This window comes from Notamacropus eugenii, chromosome 2 (genome assembly GCF_028372415.1).
Source record: "Notamacropus eugenii isolate mMacEug1 chromosome 2, mMacEug1.pri_v2, whole genome shotgun sequence".
In the NCBI taxonomy this organism is placed as follows: domain Eukaryota; kingdom Metazoa; phylum Chordata; class Mammalia; order Diprotodontia; family Macropodidae; genus Notamacropus; species Notamacropus eugenii.
Window position 1 is genome coordinate 199,117,211 of NC_092873.1, and position 15,489 is coordinate 199,132,699.

Genomic DNA, 15,489 nt, shown 5'->3' on the forward strand with positions numbered 1-15,489 from the left:
GGTCTCAGTTTCCCAGTTTGTAAAATGAGATTTAATTAATGACTTCTACCTAGTTACCTTTTAATTCTATGTTTCCACAACACTTTTTTTTTTATTGTTAAATGGTCAAGTTCTAATTTGATAGTCAAGCCTCGCACTAGCCTATCTTAGAAGGTCTGCTGATTGGGACTTACCTCCTAAGACTTAAGTAATCACATTTTCACACATACTTCTTATATAACTGAACCTTTGGACCATGTCTCCAATGGAAAAACCAAGTACAAAATGAGCCATTTAGTCAGGTAATTACAAAGTGTGCTTTTTTTTAATACCCATAAAATTGTCTCCATTTTCTTTTTTTATATTGACAATTGAAAGTTGAAGGTGTGATGACATGATAAATTATGTTTCTGAGAGGGATGATTTGGGATTACATATTTACCAAGTAAATAATGATGTCATTTTATAACTATCATTCTTACTTTTTGGTAAGTGGCATAAAATATTTACTAAAAGTAGATAGAAGAAAACAGCATAAATGCCACACAACAGTTGAAGTTATTTATATATGGTGTCATTAAATAATTTGATGAGAAATTTTGCAAAATTATCATGTAAATTTTGAGGAAATGATGTAAATCAGCAGGCCTAAACTTTCTTCTTATATCTAATCACTTATGGTTTAAGAGGATTTACTTTTAAATTATTCAGGTCATGTTCTGAGCTTTTATTAAATTTTGTGCATCAAGAAAAAAGCTGACTGTATTTTGGGGAAGCAAGTACAATTCCTTGTGAGTTGTTGTTGTCGTTCATTCATTCAGTCATGCTCTACTCTTTGTAATCCCATGGACCATGGGATGCCAGGCCCTTCCATACTCCACTGTCTCCTGAAGTCTCTCCAAGCTCATGCTCATTGCTTCCACGACACTATCCATCCATCTCATCCTCTGCCATCCTTTTTTTTCCTTTTGCTTTCAGTCTTTCCCAACATCAAGGTCTTTTCCAATGAATCCTGTCTACTCATTATGTGGTCAAATTATTTAAGTTTCAGCATCAATATTTGTCCTTCCAGTAAATAGTCTGAATTAATTTCTCTAAGTATTTACTGATTCAATTTTCTTGTTGTCCAAGGCACTCTCAAAAGTCTTCTCCAGCACCACAATTTGAAAGTCTCCATTGTCATGCTCAGCTTTCCTTATAGTCCAGCTCTCACAACCATACATTGCTACTGAAAAATTCATAGCTTTGACTACCTTTGTCAGTAAGGTGATGGCTCTGCTTTTTAATATGCTGCACACACTTGCCAAGGAGAAATCTCTTGAGAGTACAGATTGTTTCTTTCTTCCTATTTGTATTTTTAGTGCCTTGCATAGTACCTGAATCACTTTAGGTAATTATTCAATGCTTGTTGATTGACTTTTTTTTGCTCAGTCACATGAAAAAGGAAATAGCAGTGATATAATAGGCAAAGCGCTATCTCTAGAGTTAGAGAAATTGGGTTCAAATTTCTCCTTTGATGATTATTATCTATATGATCTTGGGTACATCACTTTATTTCCCTAGGACTAATTTTCCTCATCTGTAAATCAAGGAATTGGACTTGATAGTCTCTGAGATCCCCTCTAACTCTAGACCTTTGGGCATAAGGTCCTATAAATATATGCAACCCACTGAAGCCCATATTAAATACAGAGGTTGCTCTTCAACTTTGACTTCCATATAAAAACAGCTTTCCATACTCATCCCCCTTTTACCCACTGAGAAACACCTAATGAGCATACTAGTAGTATCTCTCAAATAACAGTCTTGGGGAAGCTCCTTATGGCACAGTGGGCAAAGTTTGCTATTTTCCAACTATTCATATGGGATGAAGCTCAGGCTTGTTGTAAGATGATTTGCATGCTTATTAGCAAAAGAGTCATTCATTCTGCTCCAGATCTACTTCTTGAACATAGAATTGGATCACAGAATCACAGGATATATAGCTTGAAGGGACTTCATGGATTGTTTCATTCGATTCCCTCATTTTACACAAAGAGAAACTGAAGACCAAAGAGGTTAAGTGACATTTCCATGGTCACATAAGTACTACATGGCATAGCTGGAATTTGAATCTTTAGTCACTTTGTGCCATCAAGTTTACCTTAGAAACATTAAGTGCCAAGGAGCAGCTAGATGGTGTAGTAGATAGAGCACTGGTCCTAGAGTCAGAAGTACCTGAGTTCAAATCCAACCTCTGGCGCTTATTAGCTGAGCAGGTTACTTAACCCTGATTGCCTCCAAAAAGAAAGGCAAAGAAACCTAAATGCCAGCAATGGCCTATGTTGCTATCCAGACAATGAGTTTTGTCTGTTTTGGAAACCTTTTTCAAATATGGATATGTCCAATAGAATTGTCAATTAGGTATGCCCAATAGAGTTTTTAGAGGGAACTATTAAACATGTGACAGATGTCAATAAAAATGCTATTACCTGAGGAGACAATTATTGTTTCTAGGCCTGTAATCCCATGGTTCTAGCTGAGAATTACACAATCTCAAGGTTGTTTGATATAGGTGAGGGGTTCTTAGCCTATGTTTCATGGATCCTTTCCTGAGTCTGGAAAAGCCTATGAACCCTTTTTTCAGAATAATGTTTTTAAACACATAACATAAAATACATAGAGGATTATAAAGGAAATCGATTGTATTGAAATATAATTATCAAAATATTTTTTAAAACAAGTTCACAAACCCCAGGCTAAGAACTCCTAATTTAGGTCATGAGGCATTAAGCATCATGAATAAAACAATGGTATATTTAGGAGACCTGTTGATTTTTAGAGCAGGTTCCCTCAGAATAACACTCTCTTTCTAGATATACATCTGCATGCTAAGAGAAGCATATACAATCCAGAAATCTACTTAATGTAGGTGAAGGGCACATTTTTCTGTCTTAGTGTATAGCCAGTTTTGTTTTGTTAAGACTTGCTGCAGTATAGTACCATGGAAAGGGCACAGGATTTGGAATCTGAGGACCTGAGTTCAAATCTTCACTCTGCCTGTGATCCTTGTGAAATCATTCAACCTCACTGAATCTTAATTTCCCCATCTCTAAAATAAAGGGGTTAGACTCCATGACCTCTAAGATATCTTCCTGATCTAAGTCTGTGATCTACTGACTCCACTTTCTCTTTCCTGCCATTTGCTTCTGACCTACTGAAACTGCTCCCTTCAAAATTAACCAATGATCTTTTAATTGCCAAATCTGATGGTCTTTTCTCAATTCTCATCCTTATTTACCTATGTGCTGTATTTGACCACTCCCTCCTCCTGGGGGAGAGATCTTCAGTGGGTTAGACTCCTACCTGACTGCTCCTTCTCAGTCTCCTTTGCTGGTTCATCATCTATCTCACACCCCTTAACTGAGGGTGTTCCCCAAAATTCAGTCCTGGACTTTCTTTACTTCTCCCTTTATATGCTCCCTCTAAGTAACCTCATTAGCCCCAACATCCCTTGTTGGATGTCACTACCCTCTAACAACTCTGTAATATGGCTCAACTGGCCATCCCTCATGCTTTGAATGCCTTCTCTCCTTGTCTCTGATTCATATAGGCCGTTCTTTTCAGATGCAGTTCAGATACCATCTTGTGCATGAAGCTTTTCCTGATGCTCCTGCTAGTGTCCTCCTTACCAAATTTACCATCTATCTCTATGCAGATAATTCACAGATCTATATATCTGGCCTGTTTTTCCCTTTGACTTTAATCCCAGATCATTTATTGACTATTTATTGAACATTTCATAATGGATGTCCTGGAAGCATCTTAAACTCAACATGTTTAAAACTAAACCCTTTATTTTCTTCCTAAACTCTACCCTCCTCCAAATGTCTTTATTTCTGTTGAATGCAGCATCATACTTACTTGCTACTATTCCCAAGGTCTCATTTCATTTGCTTTTTATATCTAATCACTTATCAAATCTTATCATTTCTACTTCTATAACAACTCATGCAGTTACCACCTTAGTTTAGATATTCACCTGGACTATTTCAGCAGCCTCCTGATTAGTGTCCTTGATTTAAGTCTCTTAGCATTCTACAGATGGCTGCCAAAGTAATTTTTCTCAAATGTAGATCTGACCATTTCACACCCCGCGTTTTAGTAAGCTCCAGTGATTCCTTTTTGCCTTTAGTATAGAATATAGGCGTCTGAGTTTAGCATTCAAAGCCCTTCACAATGGGCCCCAGCCTATTTTTTCCAGTCTTGTTGGATACTATTCCCCTCTAACAACTCTGTCATACAGCTCAACTGGTCATCTTTCATGCTTTGAAAGCCTTCACACCTTGCCTATGATTCATGGAGTCCCTTCTTTTCAGAAGCAACTCAACTACCATCTTGTGTTTGAAACTTTTCCTGATGCCCCTAAGTGCTAGTGCCCTCCTTATCAAACTACCTTTTATTTAATGAATATATATATTCACTTTATATTTATGCTGTATCTATTTTTACATGTACTTTTCCATCAAACAACATTTATTAAGAGCCCACCATGTACCAGATACTGTGTTAAGCACTGGGGCTACAAAGAAAGGTAAAACACGAAAGGCCTGATCTCAAGGAGTTCGTAGGCTAATGGGGGAGACAACATGTAAATAACTCTGTGTGAACAAGTTATACACAAGATAAATAGAAAATCAACAGAGAGAAGGCACTAGAATTAAGAGGGACTGAGAAAGGCTTCTTGTAGAAGAGGCAATGTTGCCGGAAATTACAGGAAGCCAGGAAAGTCAAGAGATGGAGATGAAGCAGGAGAGTATTCCATGCATGAGAGACAGTCAGGGAAAATGCCCAGAGTTGAGAGATAGTGTGTCTTGTTCAAGGAACAACAAAGAGGCCATGGTCACTGGATCAAAGGGTACATGGGGAAGGGAGGAAGAAAGTGTAACATGGAAAAAAAGAAGACTGGAAAGGTGGTAGAGGTGGGGAGGTTAGATTATGAAGGCATTTGAATGTAAACAGAGGATTTTGTATTTGATTCTTCAGAAGATAGGGAACCACTAGAGTTTATTGAGTTCATTGACATGGTCACACCTGTGCTTTAGAAAAATAATTTTGATTGCTGAATGGAGGATGGACTAGAGTGAGGAGAGGCTTGTGATAGAGAGATCAACCAGCAAGCTATCTCAATAGTCTAGGCATGAGGAAATGAGGGCCTGAAGCAGGGTGGTAGTAGTATCAGAGCAGAGAAGGGGGAATATTCAAGATATACTAAAAAGGTAAAAATCTTGGAAACAGATTGAACATGGTAGGTAAAAGAATAAGGAGTTGAGGATGGCACCTAGGTTTCGAGCTTAAGGGGTTGAGAAGATGGTGGTGCTCTTAACATAAATGAAAGTTTGGAAGGGGGGGAGGTTTGGGGAAGAATATAATGAGTTTGATTTTAGACTGATTGAGTTTTAAATGTCCACAGTTTGAAAAATCCATTATATCTAATAGTGAGCTGGAGGTCAGGAGAGACGTTAGGACTAGATAAACAGATTAGAGCACCATAAGCACAGAGATGATAATTGAATTGGTGGGAGCTGGTGAAACCACCAAATGGAATAGTTTAGAAGAGAGGAGGGTCCAGGACAGATGGGGAGGGGAAAAGGATGGGAAAATGCCTGCAATTAGCAGGGATGTCATGAATGAAGATCCAGCAAAGGAATGGTTAGATATGTAGGAGAACGAGGAGAAAGTAGTGTCTGAAAAACCAAGAGAAAAGAGACCATTAAGGAGAAGAGCGATCTAGGTGTCCAAGGCTGCAGAGAGGTGAAGGATGAAGATTTGGAAAAGGACATTGGATTTGGCAATTAAGACATCATTGACAACTTTGAAGAGAGAACTTCGGTTGAGTCATGAGGTAAGAAGTCAGACTGTCGAGAGTTTTCATTGTCCTTCATTCTTGAAAAGGACCAATGACATCAGGAAGGTAATGTCTTGACTTAAATTGGATCTAAGTGAGGCAGGTATGTGCAAAGTCAGTAGCCTCACTATCTTATCCAGAGCCATCTAGGTCCAGTGGTAAGATATAGATCAGGATGACTTAGAGAGTTAAGAAGAATGTGAAAAGAGGAAAAGGGGGTATCTATTGTAAATGGCCTTTTCAAGGAGTTTAGCCACAAAAGGAAAGAGAGATATGGGACAATAGTGGGGATGAATGTATCAAGTGAAAGCTCTTTGAGGATGGAGGAGACATGAGCATGTCTGCAGGCAGGAGAGAAGCAGCCAGTAGTGAAGATAAGTGAGAAGGTGGGAATGAAATATGAGGTAAGCTATTACAAAAAAGAGGATGGAATGTGATCACTTGTGTATAAAGGGATTGATTTTAATAAGGAGTTGGGCTATCTCTTCGTATGAGACAGGAATGACGGAGATAGTGGTAAAAGTGGTTTCATTGATAGGAGATGGGGAAGAGAGAAGAGGGTACTGAAGGTGAATGGCTTCGGTTTTTTTTCAGTAAAATAAGAAGCAAAGTTCTCAGCTGAGAGGGTGGGAGGAGGGGAAGTAATAGGAGGTTTGAGGAATGATAAAAAGGTTGGGAAAAGCCACATCAGTGAGCAGGGTAGTGAGTTAATTAGGAATATGAAAGGATTGCCTTAGCATCAGTTAGGGCACAGTTGAGTTGTTTAACAGAAATTTCTGGCAGACCTAGTTAGGAAGATGTGTGAATCTTTCTACCTTCAACATATGTGTAGGAGCAAAAGAGTAGATAGTGAGAGTGATTGGCTTGGCAGGGCACAAATGATGACATTATAAAGCAACAAAGGACTCACCAGAAGGGGATAGTGTAGAGAACTGGTTCACCAAGAGGTGAAGACAGAGAAAGGGGGAAAGTATAGCTAATGTAATATGGGGTATTTGTGGGTGATGGCAAGATCCCGGGCATGACTACCTTTGTATGTGGTTGAGGTGGCATGAAGAAGTAGGTCATTGGAGATGAATAAGTTAAGGAACTGGGAGGTTAGGGTGTATAAAGTATAAATTTGTAGTCCCTTAATATGAGAACAGGACTTAGACAGTAGAAAAAGACTGTGGTCCAGGTCCTATAGAATGGTAGACAACAACTACCAGGATTTTGAATGGGTGGTAGATACGGATTGCGTGAAACTCAAAGGAGTAGAGTATATTAACAGATGATGATAGGAAAAAACTAGAAGTGTCAGTGAGGACACCTTGATCAGTGAATTGGGGAAAATGAGTTTCCAGCCACTGCTGGAAAGAGCATCAAGGGAAGTCATGTCATCAGGAGGAAGCCAGGATTCAGTGGGAGCCAAAATATGGAAGGAGTGCGAATAGAAAATATTGAAGATGAAAACAAATCTGTTACCAATGAAGCAGGTATTCCAGAGGCCACCACTGAATGACAACTCGAGATACATTACAGAGTTTCGTGTTCAGGAATATGTTCAACTAGATGACCTATGTGATCCATTCTAATTCTGAGACTCTTATTCTTCAAAAGAAGCCAAGTTTTCTACCCTCTCCATTTTTTTTAACAAATAGCATAGGTCCCTTTAAAGGAGATAGAAGCTTTAATAAACTCAAGTTCCAGAAATAAAATTATTGTAGCATTTTGGTCACAGGTCTAGAAAGAGAATACAAGTAAACTGCTAAAATCTGAGAGGACCAAACCAGTTCTCTGATGCAATTGCATGACCAGTGAAGTAGAAAGATATCCATCTGCAGTTGTTAAGTTATTTTCAGCAAAGTTAGCTTGGCTTTCTTCCCAGTAGTGGCATTGACCATCTCCTTAGGTGATGGTTGCTGACAGTGCCATCTGCAGAAGCTAAGGCTGACACAGATAGCCTGTGAGTTTTCATTAATTTTTTATACTAAACTCACCATTTAATTTCCAGAACAATGGAGAAAAAGAAAGTACCAGATTAAATCAAACATTAACATTTCTTGGTAATTCCTAATACTAATGGTTGGTTCCTCATTTCTAGGGCTAAGTAGCCTAAAGGAAGGAATTCTGTTCAAAGTTCCACTGCTTTTTTCTCCATTTAAGCTCAGGTAATGGTCCTTGTGAATAAAGAGAGCCCATGAAACTTACTAGACTTTCCTTACAACCCACTCCAGGATAAAGACATTTTAATTGTGTCCATTGTTTTCTTGGTTCTGTTTGGTTCACTCTACATTAGTTCATGTGCCTTACCATGTTTCTCTACATTTATCAAATTTGTCATTACTTACAGCATAGTAATATTCCATTACATTCATATACCTCAATTTATATAGCCATTCCAAGATAAAATGACATGTACTTTGTTTCCAGTTCTTTGCTAACATACACACAAAAAATGTTGCAATTAATATTTTGATGCATATAGGAAGTTTCCTATTATCAAGAGTTTTCTTGGGGCATGTGGCCAGTAAAGGATCTCTGTATTAAAAGGTATAGACATTTTAGTAATTTTATTTACATAATTTCAAGATAGTTGTACTGATTTAGAGCTCCAACAAAAATGCCCAAGTTCTCAAAGTCAGGCCAAGTGTAGATTTGGATCATAGAGTTGGAGTTAAATGGAACACTAGAGATCGAGTATAATGCCTAGATTAAAGGGTGTAGACATTTTTGTCATTTTATTTGCATAATTTCACAATGTTTGTCCTGAGTCACAGTTCCAACAGAAATGCACAAGTTCTTAAAGCCAGGTCAGGCATAGATTTGAATTATAGACTTGGAGTTTCATGGGACTTAAGAGATCTAGTGGTCACACTCTGGCAAATTAGAAGTCCTGTCTATGACATTTTCAATAAGAAGTCATTCAGTTTCACTAATTCCTCTTCCATATGAGGAACTTCAAATATTGGAAGGCAACTGTTTGAGGCAACAGAGCTCTTGGAGTGTTTGCCTAGAAGCAGTTAAATAATTCCCACGTTTTCTATGTGAGAAATTCTTGTCTGGTGGCTCTCAAACTCTTGTCTAAACTCTGTGAGAAAGTCCTACTTGACATGAACCTGCCAGGAGAACTGGAATACTAGTGTAACTGAGATAAGATATACTTTTCAAGTAACAGCATTGAGAAAAAACAGGGAGCTCAGCTTTCTACAGTATTCCTGTTGCTTTAGGAGGGTGGGACTCACCTTCCAATTACCACAGGGCCACAAGAAGTTATAGATTTCATTAGGTCTGAGAAGTCCTCACCTAGCTCCTAAAGTGCTGTTATACCATCTCTGCTCCTTGGGCACCCTCTCACTATTGAATAATTGCTTATCAGGAGGCCCACATCTACCTTCTAGGACATGTACCTATGGGAAGTTGTTTATTAACTTGAACTTCAGGTCTTCAAAGACTGCTTTTATGTCATCCTTTCATCAAATCTTTTCATTTCTAGGTCAAACAATTCCACTTATTTTAACTAGTCCTCATATGGAATAATTTTTGACCAGGCTTCTTTTATCATTTGGCTGGGCCATCTTTTCTAGAAAGATGGAAAAGCTGAGAGAGGATTGCAAATGCACTGGGGGGCTGGAATTCAATGCGCTGATTTCCTCATTATCATTGTAAGAATTGGGCAGAAATCCTGGTCCCAGAAACCCCAAAATATTATTTTATATATTTTCTGCCAATCCATGACAAAGGCAAAAAAGGTAAGAACTATTGGCATATAAATAAACAGAAACCAACCTCATTTTTAAAAAAAGTTGCAATGATCAACTGGAGCTTACAAGTCATGTAATCTCTTATGAAGAGGAAATGCCTCACTCCATTGTGTAGTATTTTGACACTTACCTAAATTTTGCTTACCAGAATCAGTGGCACTTCTAATGATTTTTAGTTAGGATACATTGGAAGATTTCTTGGGCAGTCCTATGGAAGATGGTTTGGAGGATAGATTTCAAATAAGATGACCAGTTAATAGGCTATGAGAGTAGTTTAAGAAGAAAAAAAATGAAAACCCAAGCTGGATTTCAGAATGCAGAGCTGAAAAGTATTATAGAGGTAAAATAGAAAGTTATGACAATTCTTTGGAAGTATGGGTTGAGAGAGAGGGAAAATCAGAATCCAAGGTGATGAATTCTGCACAGATGATGGTGATCTTAACAGAAAAAGAGATGTTGAAGGTGAAATGAGGAGATGAGAGCTTTAGAGAGGGAACTGATTTAGATATTCTGAGTTCAAAATACTAGGGGGCCATTCAAGGACAGGTTTTCAACTGAAAATGCAGGAGTAAAGAACTCCAGGCTAGAGACTAGGGCTGGAAACAAAATCTTTGGGAGTCATGAAGTGATAACTTAAGTCATGAGAATGGATGAAATCATTAAGAGATAGATTGTGGAGAAAAGAGAAGTAAGGAGGAGGGTCTATGGAACACCCACATTTAATATGTAGGAGACATATGAGGTTGAGGAATTGGCAAAAAAAAAAAAAAAAAAAAAAAGGATAGTAGGAGAACCAACAGAGCAATGAAAAACCATGGGAGGAAAGGAGCACCTTAGTTATTCAACAATACCTTAATAGAGTCAACCAGCTAGGAGCAAAGACTTGCAAGAATGGAATGCTGTGTGGGGGGAAGGGCTGATTAGGAAAGGGGAGAAAGTGCTGATAATAACCTTGGTCCACTGCACAATTTGGCTTAGGGCCTACCCTATCGAGCTAGTTTTAAAGCCATTCTGTGGTTGGTGAAGCAGAGTAGCACAGTATCACATATATTGGAGCTGGCACCAGAGGTCCTCAGGTCAAATCCAACACCTGCTACTTAAGAACCAGCATGACCTTGACAAGTCACTTAACTTCTCTTGGCCTCAGTTGCTTATATGTAAAATGAGAGGGCTAGGTGAACCATAAGGTCTCTGTCAGCTCTAACTCTATAATCATATGAATTAAAGAAACATTTATTTAACATTTACCTACATGTATGCAGAGCTGTTTTAGAGCCAGGGAATCTAAGAGCCAACTGTTAAATTTTCAGTGTGAACACTGACACTTCACAAAGAAGCAAATTCTATAAATTGAGACTTAATTTATTATTTTATTGATGGTCTAACTCTAGAATTAAGAAAGTGAAGAGAAAATGTTAACAATGCAGAATAAACTTAATAGTATGCCCTGCTACATTTTTTCTTTTTTCTGGAGATCTAATTATTAAGTATTTACCAGCATTTTTCTATGTATAAGGATATTGGGGGCCTAGAGCATATACATGCACCAGCCTCCAAGATGGCATCTCTTCTCTGGGACGATGCTGTGGGGCAGATAATGTCTCTCCACATAGAGAGTTCAAGGGAAGCCGATTCAGGGGGAATCATGAGGACATATGAGACAAGTATCTTAGAACAACAACACAATGACTGAAGCATAGGTGGACAATATCAACAAATATTTATTTAATACTTACTTTGCTAAGTTGAGAGAAATATAAAATTCTTATAAAATATGATTTCTGCCTTGATGGAGTTTATACCCAGTTATCTACTGTCAAAGTACTTCCCAATGAATTAGATAAGCATAACAACTGAAATGAGTGAATGAGTAATACAGTAGTTGTGGACAATGAACAAGGCCCCAATCAGGAAGACATGGGCTCAAATCCTACCTCCGAAAAGCCACTGGGATTCTAATGCAGCGACTTGACCATATCTCAAACCCAAATCACTCTGGCTCTCACTAATTGGTCAATAATGGGGTGCAACCCAAGCCTCTGTTGATCACTGTTTGGGTTTTGTTGGCTCAGAGTGAGCGTACATAGCAATTGTTTCTGTTCTGACCAAAAATCTTGAGAGTCTTCTCCTCCTAGACTGATTTTTTTTTTAATTAGGTCTTTTTTTGCCTCATTTTTTGTCTAGCCATGATCACTGAAAGGGTGTTGCCTTAGACAAAGTAAGACCTGGTAAAGACCTTAGCTTAAAAATGTAAAGGTCTCCTACTGCATCAGGAGCCATCTCCAGTTGTCCTGATCTATGTCTGGCCACTGGACCCAGTTGGTTCTAGAGGACAGAGTGAGACTGGTGACTTTGCAGAGCCCTGCCTCACTGAAATCCAATTCACTTGCAAGTCAAGACATCTCCTTTCTGATGTCATTGGTCGTCTTTGAGAATGAAGGACCAGCAACAACTGGTTATGTCACTCTGGGCAAGACAACAACTTCTCGGGGATCCACACAATTCACTAAGAAAATAAATAATAGACAGGTTGCTAATCTACAATGTTAGAGGTGCTTTCCTATGTTGATTAAATAACAATTCTAGACAAAAACAAAACATAAACTAAAATAAGGTTGAAAAGTGTGTATTTCAAGGGTCGGATTCTACTAGCTTTGTTCAGGGAGAAGTCCCACTGACTTGGAGAATTGCTGCTTGAATAAGAACGCCACAATTAAGCCCCTTTGAGGGCTCTTCACTTGAAACAGCTTCTCCATCAAGAAAGGATTCCCAGTCCTCTCCGTTTCAAGATTTGCTCATTCTTTGTGTTTTGTCACCAAACTCTTCTCCTTCAGTCTGTGGGTCGTGATTTTTTTCCATCATAAAATGCAATTGCTAACACCTGAAAAGGAGTAGGAAAGACACTTTATGTAAAAGTAGAATCAGTTTGTTCCCAAACAAGCTGAAATGCTCACCAGCATATCTGGCTAAATGCAGATCTTTCTTTGAAACAAGAATGGTGAAGTTAGAAATAATATGCTTTAGAAAGGAAAAGTGGATGAAGTGGCTCTTGGATAAGGAACAGTTTATTCATCTGCAATTACCACCAGTGCTTTTTTTCAGGAGAGAAATGAATGTTAAATTCTACTTTCATTGCTCAAAATTCTCTTCTGAGAACATATTCTGACCCAACTGCAATCAGTGGCAACATCCAATTACATGTTCTACCATTTTACTTAGTTCTATTTCGTGTGCACATTCCCATGTATTGATACAGCCTATATATTACATAACTCAGACACTGCTGTGTGATCCTGGACAAGTGACTTCACACTGTGTGCCTCAGTTTCCTCATCTATAAGATGTGCTAGAGAAGGAAATGGCAAATCACCCCAATAAGTTTGTCAAGAAAACTCCAACATGAAGAGTTGGATATGACTTAAATGACTGAACAACAACATGTACTTTTCATTTTAAGTAGTTATATAATATTCCATCATGTTGATATACCATTTAGCACAGCCAATGTTGAATTGTTTCCAATTAATCACTATTAAAAATACTACAGCTGTGAACTTGTTCAATTTAAAGGTGTGTATGTATCAAGATCCTATTAAGTGCAAGTCAGAGAACAAAAACCAATAAGACAGGGAAATCCATAATACAAATATCAGCCTCCTTCCACATTCAGCTTACAACTTAAAGAATGAGATTCTTCTGCAAATTTATTCATGCCTATGAAAATAACACAAGATTCATGTATATTGGAAAGTGTAAATTTGGGATCAGCAGCAAGAGAGCAGGTTGGAGTTTAGAAATTAGATACTTTGGGAACAGGCAAGGGAGAGAGGAAGTTGAAGTCAGCTGGATAATGCCTCCCAAAAATATTAGGATATGAGGGTTCTGAAGACTGGAAGAGATAGGCAGAGAAAGGTAGGGCTAATGTAGAAGGCTGCCCTAGAAGTCTGACATAGCCTTGGGGACAGTATAATATCCAAGAAAACAGACAGAGTTTGATAGTCCATCAGAGATAGGAGAGCTGATATATCCTGAGGTAAATCAATGAAATAAGATAGGGTCAACTGGAGAAGGCCCAAAGAGCAATATTGTTTATGTAAGGGCTAGTTGAGGGCCAAGATCACTATCAGAAATCCCTGGGTAAGAGGATGATGCCAGCTGAAAAGTAGTTGATTAAAATTATTTTGGGGGAGCAGTCAACAATTTTTGGAATTGTAGTAGAGAAAGGGATTTCAAAGGATCATAGCGTTAGAATCAGAAAAGACCTCAAAGGTCATCTAGCCCAACTCCATCATTTTACAGATGAGGAAACTGAGGCCTCAGAAGGTTGAGTGACAAGGTCACACTGGTAATGGGCATTAGAGATGGAAACAACAAGGGAGAAGCTTGCAATGGCCACTAACCTTACATCTGAGGAGTTCATTTATTGTCGTATTCATAATGGATTTAGTTACAAAATACAAGGCAAAATTAATTTGATCTTCAATTTGAACTGACATGCTCTTTTCCCCTGTTGAACCATGAAAGTGTATGAATCTTTGACTCTCACAAGAATGGCAGTTCTTTTCTAATTCAAAATTACCTAAGCATGGCATACTTTTTTTTTTCTTTCCAGCAAGACAGACAGTGACCAGCTGTTCTTTATCTTCACTGAAGAAAGAATTAGAAAAAAAATGAGCTAATACTACAGCAAGAAATTTAAGTTAAAAATAAGATGGAATTTTCTAAGGACAAAGGATTAGAATGGGAAGTTAAACCCAGTATAGACCACAGCAGAAGAGTCTATAAAGACACTCCATCCCTGAGATTTTAGAGAAGATGAAAAATGATTTATTTTAAGTGCTTTAGAGTAGTTCTACCAAACTGGACAAGATGGCTTTTTGAACTCTGAGTTCTGGAGTTATATGATTAAATTAAATTAGGTGTAGGTTGCAGTAGAAAAATTATAAGATTTAGAATCAGGGGACTGGAATTAAGTCTTGGCTTTGCTTCTTATTATGGAACTTTAAGCAAGTCATTTAAACCTTTCTGGGTCTCAGTTTCCTCATCTGTAAAATAAGGAGGTTGGGCTACATGTTTTCTAAGGTCCCTTCTAAGTTCTTGTCATTCTGAAATTGAACAAAGGCCTCTGATTCAAGGGTAAAATATAAATACAAAAATCTACCATTAAAAAACTCTGCATGATTAAATTTAATTATGTAAATTAGATGAGAGTTCCTTTTTGTTTCATTTCAACAAAAATATAATTGAGAAAATGCTGTTTTCTGGAAATTCCAGATATTTCATCATGACTCCCTTCTAAAATGGGAATGTTTTGAAAGAAAAAAAAAGGCTAAAAACCCTGGTTCAAGCTGGCCTCCCCTTTTCCCTTCCCACACCCCGATCTTTACCCAACTCTTTCACACACTTAGCATCCGGTCCTATTATGTTAGTTTACCTCCTCCCCACTAAGGTATTACCTGATATGCACACAGTTACCCTGGAGACTCTGCCTATCTCATACCACATGAATTCCTACCCAGTAGACAATGCTCTCATTATCTCTGCTTCATTCATAACACATGGAGTTGAATGGGTAAGCTTCTGACAAAGACCGAGGAGGAAGAGGAACCATTCATTTAGAAAGGGTAGAGAGAAATTAGGAAAAGAGGAGATGGGAATTAGGATGAAATTCAGTGTGTCCTTATGTGATCATCTATGTGTGTTCTTGAGCTATGTATAGCTCAAGCTTATGTATTTAAAAGTTATGATCTTAGCTGGCATTTATCTGATACGCTTGAGGTGTAAGAAGGAAATTTACATATGTTACCTCATCTGATGATCACAAATCTGTGAAGTTAAGTGCTCTTAGGGTCCCCATTTTAAAGACGAAGAAACTGAAGC

At 38.1% G+C, this 15,489-nt stretch overlaps 1 long non-coding RNA gene across 1 annotated transcript; it reads right to left on the bottom strand.

Annotated features, from left to right (window-relative positions):
• Positions 1–11,310: 11,310 nt before the first annotated feature.
• LOC140523784 (uncharacterized) lies at positions 11,311–15,124 on the bottom strand. Its single transcript, XR_011973470.1, has 2 exons — positions 15,066–15,124; positions 11,311–12,490 (listed from the first exon to the last, which is right to left on the bottom strand). It is a non-coding gene; the product is annotated as an uncharacterized lncRNA (long non-coding RNA).
• Positions 15,125–15,489: the final 365 nt, after the last annotated feature.